Source organism: Cygnus olor, chromosome 4 (assembly GCF_009769625.2).
Source record: "Cygnus olor isolate bCygOlo1 chromosome 4, bCygOlo1.pri.v2, whole genome shotgun sequence".
NCBI lineage: Eukaryota > Metazoa > Chordata > Aves > Anseriformes > Anatidae > Cygnus > Cygnus olor.
Window position 1 is genome coordinate 54,244,497 of NC_049172.1, and position 12,850 is coordinate 54,257,346.

A 12,850-nucleotide genomic window follows, 5' to 3' on the forward strand; every position below is an offset into this window, starting at 1 on the left:
TAGATACTCTAGTCTCTGCATTTGTTATTTCTAAAGAAAAACAGTTGATACTAAATCAAAACAGTGAACTAGAAGTTAGAATGTTTTCTAGGAGAGGGGCTAAAAGTGCAGCTTCTCAGAGCACAGATTTAGCAGCACCAAGAGGTCTCCGTACCAAACCCACCGCGCTCTGTACCGCTGTACCGCACAGTTCTGCACGTTCCGTCTCCCTTTTCCCAGCCATTTATGCCTTGCTTCCTCCTGCTGCCACCTTTATCTTGATCTGCAGGAAAATCCCACCAGAAGTTATACCCACTGCACCTTGCTGAAGTTAAAATCCTTTAAGTTTACTCCGAGGACTAAGGTTGCACTTCAAGTATTTATGTCCATGCCGAATTTAGACCTAAAAATAGTTCTGTTCTTCTTCACAGGCTTATTCCTAGCCACAAAATTAAGCCCACCTTATAACTGGAGGGTGGCTGTGCCTTGAGCCCGTCTGTTTGCCCTGGCACCACGGCACCTTCGCCCTCCTCTGGTTGCTCCCACCCAGCTCATCCCCTCTGAAGTCTGACGCTGCAGTACAGTGACATGAATAGAAGCAGTACAATAATGAAAGAAGTTTTGTGTATTGCATGTTGGATTCAAAACTGCCTGCCCCAGCACTAATTTTAGGCTATCTCAAGTCAGGGGTCACGGAATTATGCCTAACAGCCCCTGCAACACCATATGAATACACTCAATACCACCTTCTGTACTTGGAGACACCAGACCTAGTGCTAATGTGAAAGATGCACATGGGAACATGGGTGCTCTCTGCCCTCAGCTTTTCCTTCACCGCAATCAACTCAACCACTTCACACAAGAGGTGAGTAGGCTTAGATAGCACACAATGCTATGCTGATAGGCCTGCTCTGATACAGTGTTTAAAAACCACATATATTTCAGGCTCTCTTAATTTCCCCAATTCAGTTGTATTGTCACCTTTTTACAACAACAGAAGTGAAAAGGGATGCCATCAGCGAGAAGCCAGCATGATGGCAGGCCAGTTTGAAGGCAAGAGCTACAAAAATCAGTACTTTGCCCTCTGGAGCTCAGGCTCTCTCTGCAGGAAAGTACATGGCTGAGCAGCTGCGCATCATACGGGACAGCAGTTCTCAAAACTCACCTCATCCCAAGAGAGCTAAGACTTTATCACGAGGACAAGGTGAAGACTTCGTGCTTAGTTTGTTTAGTTGAGGTCAGGGTCATCTCTGAGGTTAGGAAGGAAAATCCTTTGGGGTACAGAGAACAGGTTGTATAGTGAACCTATATGGTTAAGGTGCATTGTTTCCAGTGTGAGGCACTAGAATTACTTTTCTGCTGCTGGAAAGAGTCCGGGCAGCTTTGGGATGGACTCAGGCTAATACAGAAAACAATGCAGAGAGAGGAGAAACTGTCCTAAGCCCCAATTCCACACAAGAATCAAGAAAAGCAGCAACTGCAACAGTGGCAAAGAGCTATCCTTCATCCCTTGTTTCTTCTGTCCTAGATTAAATTCAATGCAGAGAGGTGGCCTGAAGTCCCAAACTCTTACTCAGAACATAGGTAACCACTAATCTAAGCAATCCCTCTCTCTCTTCCAGCTCCTCCCCGGTCTGGTAGCAGCGGAGTGCTGGGACCCACAGCAGAACTGCTGAATTCTGGCTGTGCCAAGGCAGGCAGCAGTCAGGGCTTCTGCTCATCAGTGATGAAACAAGGAGTTTGGCCTGGGGGCCAAACAAAGACCCCTGCTTCTCAGCCTTTGCAGTTCATCCAAGACAACCGTGTAACTATCCTACATCTAGCTGCTGACAGCAGCTTCTTTCTGTAGGTCCATTTTCTTTTTCCCCTTGAAGAAGCCAAGCAATACTTCCAGCCTCACAGCAAGGTCCCGTGAAGAACAGCTGGTCTCAGAGAACACAGATTTGTTCAGCTCTTCCCTGCAGGGCATTAGCGTTGAGCCCTCCCGACAAATGGAACCAGAGGCACTGGTACTGGCTGCGCTTCACCACTGATTATTTTAGCAGAAATATCATCCCAGTCGAGGATTATGAGGAGCCCTGGCCTGCAGCCAGAACTCTGGAAAGCAAGCCAGAATGAAATACCACTCCTCTCCCTCTCTCTGATCCCTAACTGCGATTTACATTGGCTTCACTCATGCTGACAGATTTCTCTACCCACCTAGCAGGAAACGCAGAAGAATACAAATCAGAGCGTGTATTAGGTATGTCGTGATACGGTCACTGCTGAGAAGAGGTCCTTCTATGTCGCCATCAATGCACATGAAACAAATCTCTTTTTTGGTGTCACAGTACAGCATCCATTCAATCACTCTCTTGGACAGCTGGTTGTAAGCCCGATCTTTCTTCTTGCAGCTTCAACCAACGCTTCTGGCTTGTTTCCTCTAGAGAAGTAAGACCGTTCAGATGTCATGCTACAGGTTGCCTTAAGTTTTCAAAGAGCTCTAATTTAACCCAAACTGGCACTTGGAATCACAAAGTGCTCTTCCTTTACAAGGTTGTTCTTTTTATCCGATAGTCACTTACTACGTGCTGTTTCATTCTGGAACCACTTGTTGTGAGTGACATCATGTACAAATCCAGAAGTCAGTTTGCCTCAGAAGTTATTTTTAATTTCCATTCTTTTTTTCATATGCTTGCATTAAATGCTGACTTTTTTAAGGAGTCTTTTTGATGCCTTCAGCAGCTTTGGACATGACCCTGAATAATGTTCTGCCACATACTCTGAGCAAACTGTTTGATTTTGTGGAAATAAACACAGCTAAAAGTATTTGCCTATACAGCCAACGTTTATTTCACTCCTGAAATAGATTATAAGCAATTAAATAGATTAATAGCAAGGAAAGAGTCAAGCAAAATGGTAATATATTCCTAATTATAAACATGCAAGCTTGTAATCACCTACCAAATGAAGAAAACAGCTTACCATTCCCACCCTTGACATCTGTTGCTATTTCCCCAGTACAGCCCACAGAAACTAGTATTCTAATGACTGAGGTTAGAACTTGGATACTTCTGAGCCAGCCTCACACTGACCTGACCAAAATTAGGCTGTCCTACCGCTGCAACGCAATTAAGAAACTCTTTGTAACAGAAAGCTCGCTGTGTCAATTACATCCCGAATGCCACTCCATTTCATTCAATTGCATCTCCACAGCCAAAATCCTTACATCCAATTTCTCAGTTAAACAAATTATGAAGCAAAAAAAGTGCCAAGATGTCTATATACCACTGAATCTGTTCGGCCTTCCTTCCAACCTGCCATTTTCCTCACCTGCAAGTATTTCTAACTTTTGCACGTTACCTGTGACTTCCAGCACTTCTATAAATCAAGCTGTGCTGATTTTCCATCTCATCCCTTGCAAGCGTTAAAGGCATAAGCACGTTCACCGGCTCAGCAGCGTCTGAGATTCGGGAGATGCCCATTTTATTAATTTTGGCCCGGGATGTCCCGCTTGGCCTCTGCTGTAAGCAGCAGCACATCTCCCACCGCCTGCCCACGAAGGCTCCTGCAGCAGCCAGCCGCAGCACCCACACACAGCGCACAAGCGAGGACTCAGCCTTCCCTACCCGCTCTATAAATAACCACACGGCTCCTACCCCTCACAAACACCTCACCGAGAGGTCATTCCCTCGTTAATTTAAAACGGGGGGTTAACGGGGCAGAAAGGCGGTGGGGGGTGTCAGGGGGTGAACTCCAGCCCGCTGCGGCCACAAAGGTTTAGCTTTACCCTCCGGGGGCGAGTCGCTGTGCTGCTGCTCCGGGCAGGACCGGGCTCTGGCAGGAGTTACACCGAGGCGTCCCGCACTGAAGGACGAGGAAGGAGGAGGAGAAGAGTTACACCCAGCCCCTAGCACTGCCTTAACTCAGCCCAAACGAGCGGCTCGGGACGGCCGCGGGTCCCTGCGGGGAGCAGCCGCGGGCCGGGTGCCCGCAGCCCCGCGGGGGGACATTTTGGCAGCCCTGGGGGGCGGCTCGCCCGGACTCCTGCTCTTCCTCCAAGCTCCCAGCCGCTCTTCTCCTCCCACCCCGGCAGAAAGCAGCCTTTCCCCCCACACCCCCGGTCCCTCAGCGGGGCGCGGGGCCCCTCACGGCCGCCCCCGGGGCCGCCTCTTACCGCCGCCGCCACAGGATGTGCTCGCTTCAAGGAAGCGCTCTTCGGCGGGCAGCGCCGCCCGCCCGCCCGCTCGCTGCCGCTGAGGGGAGAGGGCAGAGCCGCCAAGGGGCTGAGGGAGGGCACGGCGGGGGGACAGGAGGCTCCCGAGCCGGATCCGGGTGGCCGCCGCCTGCTGTTGCTGCCCGGCCGGCCGGGGAGAGGCGAGCCCGGGGCCGCCCGCACCTGAGGCGGGCAGGGCAGGGCCGAGGCTCCGCAGCCGGCGGCCGCCTCTCGCCGCCTCCCTCCCACCCTCCTTCCTCCTGCTGCAGCCTCCAAGGGTAAAAATAGTACTGGGGCGGGGAGCAGGGGGTGGCGGCCCCCGGAGGGCAGAGCTGAGGGGTCGGGGGGGCTTGGGAGGGGGTGGGTTAGGGAGACTCAGGTGGGTGCGAAGTTACCAGAAGCTGCAACACTTGGAAGTGTTGTGGAAGGAAATCGCCTCAGGAAGCTGGGCCCGGCGCTGCATGTGAGCCCTGGAAGCAGCAGGACCCCCCCCCGCAGCACCCAGCACAGCCCTGACCCTCGCAGCCTCACCTCCTTGCCCGTCCCGGTGGGTGCCGGCATCCTTGTGCCACGCGTGGCGAGGCGTGCGTATCCAGAGCAGCTCCGTGACAGAGCTGGCACCAGCTGGGCCTTGTGCTGCCAGCCAGCCTCAGCAATTAGGGGTCCAGGGACTTAATTACGCTGCTCTGCAAGGGCGCTCTCCAGATGGTCAAGGCACCCTACGTTCCAGCTCTGCAGACCGCTCTGACTCTCAATTAATTCCGGCTCTTCTTGGCAGGGAGACGGCTGGTTTGCTTGCTTTTAAGTACATAGAATCAAAGCTTTCTCCAGAAAATTTGCTCTGCTGCTAACATGCGCTGCGCTGTGAGGAAAGTAATTAAGTAGGCTGTCAAATCCAAGCACAGCGTTTCCCCAGATTATGAAAAACAAGTTGCAGTTCAGTCCGAAAGCACATCCCGTACTTGCAAAGAGTGCAGTGGTTGTATCTACATGACTTCTGCTTGCTCTGTGTACTTTTATAGGATTGATGATCTGTGGGTAAAAGTATGAAAGCAGCAGCTCGCTCGGAGCAGTTGTTCCCAGTCTGTACTTTGTTCATGGTTTGCTGCTCCTCCTTCAGACGCAGGGTTCAGACACAGGAGCACCTCGTGTTTTCAGTGGCATCCCCAGGGAATGCCACCCCTGCAAGCCTCGCCTGTCTTGTGTCTTCAAACCATCACAGCTAAGGACAACAGTACGTAGAGCTGCCAGCTGCCAACCTTAGCATCTGAGACAAGTCCTTTTGCTTGCTTTAAGCCTGCAGCCTGAGTATTTCATGCCCCTAGTAATCAATCATGTTATGGAAGACAACAAACTGCAATCCCCAATTAGACAGCTCCAGCCCTTTGGCCAAGGCTAACATATTCCCAGATTATCAAACAGGGATTTTAGGAAGACTTTTTTTACAGCTTTTGCCTTTCAGAAGGTGATAATGAAACAGATAAGGATCATACAAGGCTATTTCTTCCTGCTTGGAAAATCCCTGATCATCAACAGAAGTCTAGAGCATCACAAATACAAATCCTCTCCTCATTCTCCTCCTGGATAGCTGGGAAAGAAGTTGGACTGTGACTGATCTCATTCACAGGGGCCTCCTTTACTTTTTCTATTATTCCTAGCTCATGAGTTTTAATTTTTTGCCTTGCGTGGTTTTTGTCAAATTACTTACGCTGTGATACAATATTTCATGTGCAAAGTGAAATACCTCTGATAAGAACTATACTTACATTGATTTAATAGTTCCATCTACTCTGATTTTTCAAAATACCCTCTTTTTTTTCAAGTAGACCTAAAATACTTTCTTATAGTTAATAGACAAAAAAAAAAAACAAAAACCCTTAAGTGTTTATATTTGGCAAATGCCTTGAAAAAGTATTCAGGAACAGTGATCTGTTTTAATGAAAGCCAATCTTCTGTAATGCTTACTGGTAACGTGTAGTAAAAATATGGTATCTGAGAACCTAAGGAAAAGAAATTTAGTTTGACATTTGAAACTTTTTAGAATAATTTTATTTTAGACTATTTTGCTTTTTTATAAAACTAATTTAAAAATCCAAGTAATAAAAATACTATGAGGTACCTAAATTGATACAGAAAAGTAGGAAATAGGGTTGTGCATAAAGTCACCTTCTATTTCTGGTTTTAGCACCTTTCCCAGGGCTGCAAGATATGGTCCACCGCCCTCATGATCCAACAGCTACACCTTCCTGCAGATAGATATTTGCATGCTGTGTTTGAAGAACAAAAAGATCATTCCGTCTTGTACATCTGTGACACATTTACCCAGGATGCAGGAAGACCACTTTGTTTTCTTCTTGGCCTGAGTAGAGTGTTTGACCTACTTCCCATGAAAGTTTCCTAACGATGAACCTCAAGGATACATTGGACAGCATTCTTTCTCCCTATTTCCTGCTGAAACGGTAAACTTATGTAGGAAAAAAAAAGTTTAATTTGTGAAAATGGGAAGAAAACCAGAAGGGGGTCATATGTTCAGGTCCATGAGAAGTAAATGCTTCCATGTGTTCCAGGAACACACATAATATACCAAAGCCGAATCTCTGTATTAGGTGAAAGCCCTAAACACCAGACTTCCTAGTTCTGTTCGGTTTTCTGAAACAGTAAATCTTTATGTGTGTGTGTGTTTTTGTTGTTGTTGTTGTTTTTTCCTTCAAGACTAAAGAAGAGAAGCATCTGGTCATTTGATCCCAGCTGAGGTAGGTTTGTAGACCAGCACGAAGCAGATCTGAATTAGGCTGAATACATCTGCACAGATCTGAATTTAGCAGCAGATCTGAATTTAGGCTGAATACATCTGCACGGGGGGAGAGGCAGAACTTTGGGCTGCTGTGATTGTGGATTCACCCTTTGAAGCATGGCTAAGCAAACAGGAAGTTTAAAGTTTCCACCCAAGATGCTGCTCTGAAAGAGCTGCAGTTCCCGCACAGTTAGCCAACAGTTGAGCAGTAACAATTTGGATTATGACTTAGAAGGTGGGTACCTATGCTGTGCTTAAATTGCATTAGAAGTGTCTATGCTTTCCCCCTGGGTAATTATATTAATCAATTTCTAGTGCTATTATATATAAAAAAAAGTTGAACTCTTTATTTGTGATTTGTTTTGTGTGCATCTGTTTAGTACCTCATTAAGGACCTGATACTGTTTTGTAGTCCTTTGATTTAACTGAGCTCTGGGTAAAGTACTACATTCTTGTCCAATGACACCGTATCTCCAGACACTCTCTATACATGGTCCCAGACATTCCGTAAACAAAATTTATTAGAATTTATTATTTATTATGTCATGTTTGCCTGTTTAATATTCTGTAAAAATGCATGACAGCAACTTTACTCAGTGGTTATCTTCATAGACAAGAGGCTTTCTGTTACCACTCATCATGAGTAAAGAGTCATGAACGAGCTGAGCGACTGTTACAGATCCTGCCTGCTGCCTCTGTATTTTTGCCCTTTCAGATTTCATAATTAATCCTCCCTCCCCTTCACTCCCATAAATACATCTGCAAATGACTTACCAGTGATTGTGTGAGCATTTCAAGCTTTTCCTTTTGTTTGGAAGCTGCCGTTGCTATGCCACCATCATTTGTATTGCGTTTTATTTAGGTGGATGTTAGGAGATGATTAGATAGTTTAATAGGCTCATCCCATTATGCACAATGTTCTGGTGGTGCGTGACCTCATTTCAGTGACCTGGCAATCGCTGTTCAAAAGAGAAATGTTGGCTTCCACTTGGAAGTTGGACAGAAACACTATCCTTGATGAATTTGTGTACTTACGTAGTACAAAAGATGAAGATTACCTTTGATTAATTTTGTGCTTGTGGGCAGAGAACAGTTTCGTTGGTGATTATTATTTACAATTAATGTTTATATTTTACATAACGTGTGGCATCCAGGTGCCTTCCGCCACAGGATCCTAAAAGTCCCTAATCTTGTAAAGATTTATGTCGGTGCTTAACAAACGGTCCTGCCCTGTTTAATGTCACTACTCACAGTGACTGTTAAGCTAGGTTATAAGGTTTGCGTATCATTGGTGTGTCAAAATAAAAAGCACAAGCACTAGAACTTTGGAAAGCAATAGCAAGCAGGAAGTTTATGAAAATGGTGTAAACAAATTAGTTACAGATTTAAACACACTTTATGAATATGAGAATAATTGCTTATTTATTAAATTTTTATAGTGAATTCCAGTTGTCCCTGGATGATTTGTTGTTATACAGCAAAAGTCTCAAATAAATCCTTCTGCAACCCAAGTACAATACTTGTGTTTTTCATACCATGCAGTGGACTAAGTTCACAGCCTGCAAGGAAGATGAAATGTGTTTACTTACCTCTGTCCAAACTGTTTCATAAAGTTTACTGAAATAAAAATGAAAATAAATTCAAGGGTGGTTTTAAGCTGTGACTAGTAAACAAACGAATAACCTTCAAGTGAAGTGCATCAGTCTAGTCTCACAGCATTACCCTTCTTTTATTCTTGTGGCAGAGTTGTAAGTACTGTGGTAATTTCTCCTTAGTCAACAGGCATTTCCTCCCCACCCCCACAGGCACGATTTCCTACTGGATCAAATGTTTACAGCTGGTGTTGACTTTCATTAGAATGATGAGTAGTCATCTGTTAGAAAAATCAGGCTCATTTTACACGCTTTTGGTAACTCAGGGATGTGTCTCTCTCTGGAAGCAGCCAGGAGTTCCCTGACACTTGGGCTCCGTCCAGCCTCCAAGCGTTCTTTATTCCTGTCCTGGCAACTGCCATTTCTGGATAAAACATTAGTGCCTCTGCTCCGAGTTCAAGGGTGGTTGCTCGCAAATTACATTTGTCTGTTTTTTAATGACTGCCCTGGGACTAATCATCTCTGTATTGTCTAAATTGGCTTCGTTACTTTACACACCCCTTTGATGGAGGAATTAGCGAGCTGTGAAACAGTTCAAGCTCAGTGCCCGTTCCAGTGCCCAACGCTAACTGCTCTTGGGTGTACTCCTATTGCTTACCGTGCAGTTCTTTATTGCAGCTCTAGATCCTCTTTCCCTAATGCAAGACAGAGCTGGTGAAGACCCCAGCAACGGTAAGTTTCATCTTGTAATTCTGTAGTTCATTGTAATTGTTCATCAACTTGGTAAACCAGTGTTTTTTATTCCTCCCCCCCCGCAAGAGGTTTAAACTTCTGCTTTGAACAGAGCAAGCAGATTCTTTGCCCCTGGGAAGACAGAATGCTACAGACGCGACCATCATCTTGACCATATCTGTACTGCTTCTGAGGATGCTCTAAAGCCACCTAGAGGCTGTCCCAGTACAGGCTGGTTCATTGCTGGCCCCGCTGCCAGCCTTTTAAGACACTTGCAGAGTTTTCCAAGTGCAGCCCCTCAGTGTCCATCAATCATGCGTTGATGGTTATCATAGACTTTTGGGGGATGTCTGTAACGGCCCTTTCGCAGCTTGCCTTATACCATATTCACCTGCTCTGTAAGAGCTCCTGCATAACCTAAAAAAGGGGTTCTCAGGCTGATACCTGTAAATCAGTCCCACTGTGCAGAGAGAACCAGCTTAGGGGATCAGGTAGGTGGAAGATGAGGACGGAACGAAGAGGTTACCCCGTAAAGGGCTGTGACAACAGTGGCAGCACCATCATGGTGCCAGCGGAAGTATGATGGCAGAACCAGCTGCCAGCCACCCACCCCAAACATCTCAGCACGCTGAGGGACTGCCTGCCTACGAGAGCTGAACTGGCTGGGAGATCTCGGGGCAGGACAGACGTAGTAATTAGCATGTATAGCTGGAACCTTGCCACGTAGATCCTCCCCCAAATAATGGCATCAGCTCAGTAGAAACCCAGCCTGTCACAGGAAGCTGAGCAACAGAGCTGACCATCTGGATCTCCTTAGCATCCCTCAGGACCGAGGCACCTGGCAGACTCTGGCCAAGGCTGAATACAGATGGCTTTCCTAGAGAGAGAAAACATTCGCTAAAGCCAGATATGTGCTTGGCATGTAAAGGCAGATGTGAAACAAACGCACCTCTCTAGCCTATGTAGATATTCAGATAAACATAGAAAATAATTACAATAAAAAAATAAATAAATCAGGACCTCTGACCCTACTGTGTTCAGATCTTCCCCATGAATTTAGCAAAGTGCCCTTTGTCACATTCTGCAACAAAAGGAATGCAAGACTTGCTGCCTTACAAGTGAAAAACAAAAAGCAGCTCAGGACTACAGGCTTGTACAGATCCACAAAGCCCCCCTGCCTTGGGCAGAGCTCTCTGGCACCCAAACGTGGGGACCCACGTGCCCGGGGATGTCACCAGCTGAGCAACGCGGCCGGCCAGGCCAGCAGTCGTGCATCCAGCCACACTGTGCCTCGAGGCCAAACACAGCCAGGCCAGGATTGCCACACAGAAAGAAACTGGAGCCTCGAGGGTGCTGGAAGATGGCGCACACCCCAGACAAGGTGCGGTCCCTACTCATCTGTCTTGTGGCAACGGCACTGCTGCTGGGTGGCCTGTCTTAATGCTGACCCCCAGTTCACAGCGGTGATGCTGAGGCTGGATTCCAGAAACTCGCCAGCCTGAGGAGCACTGAGCACTGTCGGCTAACCAGGCAGCGAGTGCTCTGCCTTGGGAGCTTGGGCACGGCCGTTTGCTTTGAAGGTCAGGATGCAGTGCAGCACAGGAAGCTGTTTTGCAAGAGTAGCCCGTGGTTAAGCCACACGTTAAACTCTACCAAGGGTGAAATTCAAGTACTGGCCCAGCATTCACCCTTCCACTTCCCTCGTAGCCAGCATCTTGAACTAGGGCCCCCTAATCCTGTTATGGGGTTGTACACTCATCTCTCCCTCTCCTCCCCACTAACCTGACATTGGGCGAGAGAGTAGCGTGTGTCCCCAGCAGGGAACGACCGACTGGGACCAGGCGGTGGTAGACGACTACCCAGAATTTATTACTCTTGAAAGAGCCCATCACAGCTACAAGGGGGCTAAAACAGTCATAGCTGAGGATGAATGGTGCATGCAGCCCTTCCCTCATGATGCTGAGAGGTTTCTTGAGCTCTCCAAAGGTTCCTTTGCAGTACCCAGCTGCACAGCTACTGCAACCTTCTAGCTGTATTGAAGAAAAGCAAGGATAGAGAACCTGACCTCGGGGAGGATAATAAAGCAATATAGTCTTGCATTTACAGAAAGTACGTAGCTACGGTTGTAAATGTATTCAAGTCACAATTTACAGTTACCAAACCAGTTTCCATTTCCCCCACAAGCTTTGTCTGCCTACCTATTCTGCCAGAAGTGATGGTGCAGCTGAACGTAACACCTTACATCAGCCTTTATCGCACTCACCCAAAAGACAGCATACTTTCTAGGGAGGATGTTCAACATAGAAAGACTCCTACCTGGAATGGCAGTGGGAACAAAATAAGGACAAGTTAGGAGAACCAGGTGCCCCTATCTTGCATTTTGCTTCTTATGCTCCTGCTCTTTTCTTTTAAATAGAAGTGTAATAGACAGCAATAGCATGTTGGAGCTATTTCAGAAGGACGAAACAGTAGTAGCTGATATGTGTAGAAATTTCACACTGAAGGCTGATTGCACTCAAGTGAATATTGAGACTCCCTTTACAGTTATTACTACAGTCAGTAACTCCTAGGGTCCTATTTAGGAATATGGATTGCATTATTCAAGGCACCAAATAAACATATATCAATAAAACCATCTCATTTTCGGTTTACCATAGGAGAAATGGAAACAAATAAATGGAGGGTGAGAACAGGTTATTTGCATAGAAAGTACTTACTTCCTGACTTCCTACTCCAAAGGACTAGGATTCAATTAACAGTATGCACTGTTTCCTCAATATTCTTATTACTTTTTTTTTTTTAAGTTTATTTTCTGTGCCACACAGCTGGACCTCAGTATGACAGATGTAGATGCTGGCTTTGACTCTGTACAGCCGAGAAAAGCTGAAGTGTCAGCCAAAGAACACAGGGACTATTCCTTTCTTTGTATCTTCTGATTATAACTCTAAAGAGTATAAGGCAGCACGTTAGCTAAGGTGGCAAGCAAAGAAAAAGGTAAGTCTGGGCACAGAATGACAGATTTGATTCCTGATGAATAATTTGCTAAATCTGATCTGTGCTTGACCTAGCAGCTAGTCAGTGTCATGGGACAGCACAAGTAGTTACAGTGAGGAGGTTTCTTTACCCAAGATCACACCCAAGATGTACCGGGGCTGTTAGAGATACACTGATCGTCAAAACAAGTACTGAAAAATGCAGAAAAAACCTATATTAAAGTTAACTGGTAACCTCCACATAACCATCTTGGACTCTGCATGTGCAGATGACTGAATGAAATGAAAACTTCTGCACTAAATTCAACGTGCAGAGTTATACAGCAAGTCATGTAGCATACAGCAGGACAGGACCTGACACTGGGGTATGCGTTGAATGAATTGTGCTTAGATCAATGAGGCAACGGAAAGGTGCTGTATGCAGATACATTCTGTCTTAAAATGTTCATGGTATTGAAAGGTGTATTTTGCACTTCTAAGGAAGAAAAGTTTAGCACACTTAGCATCTCCAACCTGGAGTTTGATATGTAGTCCCACAGCAAACAGAAGCTTTCCAGTGAATTCA

General features: G+C 46.3%; 1 protein-coding gene and 1 long non-coding RNA gene across 10 annotated transcripts in view; one reads left to right on the plus strand and one right to left on the minus strand.

The window, feature by feature from the left end:
* The window catches only part of TBC1D1 (TBC1 domain family member 1), a 117,223-nt gene extending 111,688 nt beyond the window's left edge, over positions 1–5,535 (minus strand). For 3 of the 9 annotated variants that reach the window (XM_040556746.1, XM_040556744.1, XM_040556740.1), the window contains exon 1: positions 4,136–4,441. The gene's annotated coding sequence lies outside the window, so the exon portion shown is untranslated. Of the gene's footprint in view, positions 1–3,748; positions 3,826–4,135; positions 4,442–4,705 lie in introns of those variants that run through there. The other 6 variants (XM_040556748.1, XM_040556745.1, XM_040556743.1 and 3 more) reach the window with 3 other exon arrangements.
* On the plus strand, positions 4,314–8,347 carry LOC121070099. The gene is made up of 3 exons (XR_005819887.1): positions 4,314–4,452; positions 5,295–5,408; positions 6,360–8,347. It is a non-coding gene; the product is annotated as an uncharacterized LOC121070099 (long non-coding RNA).
* Positions 8,348–12,850: the final 4,503 nt, after the last annotated feature.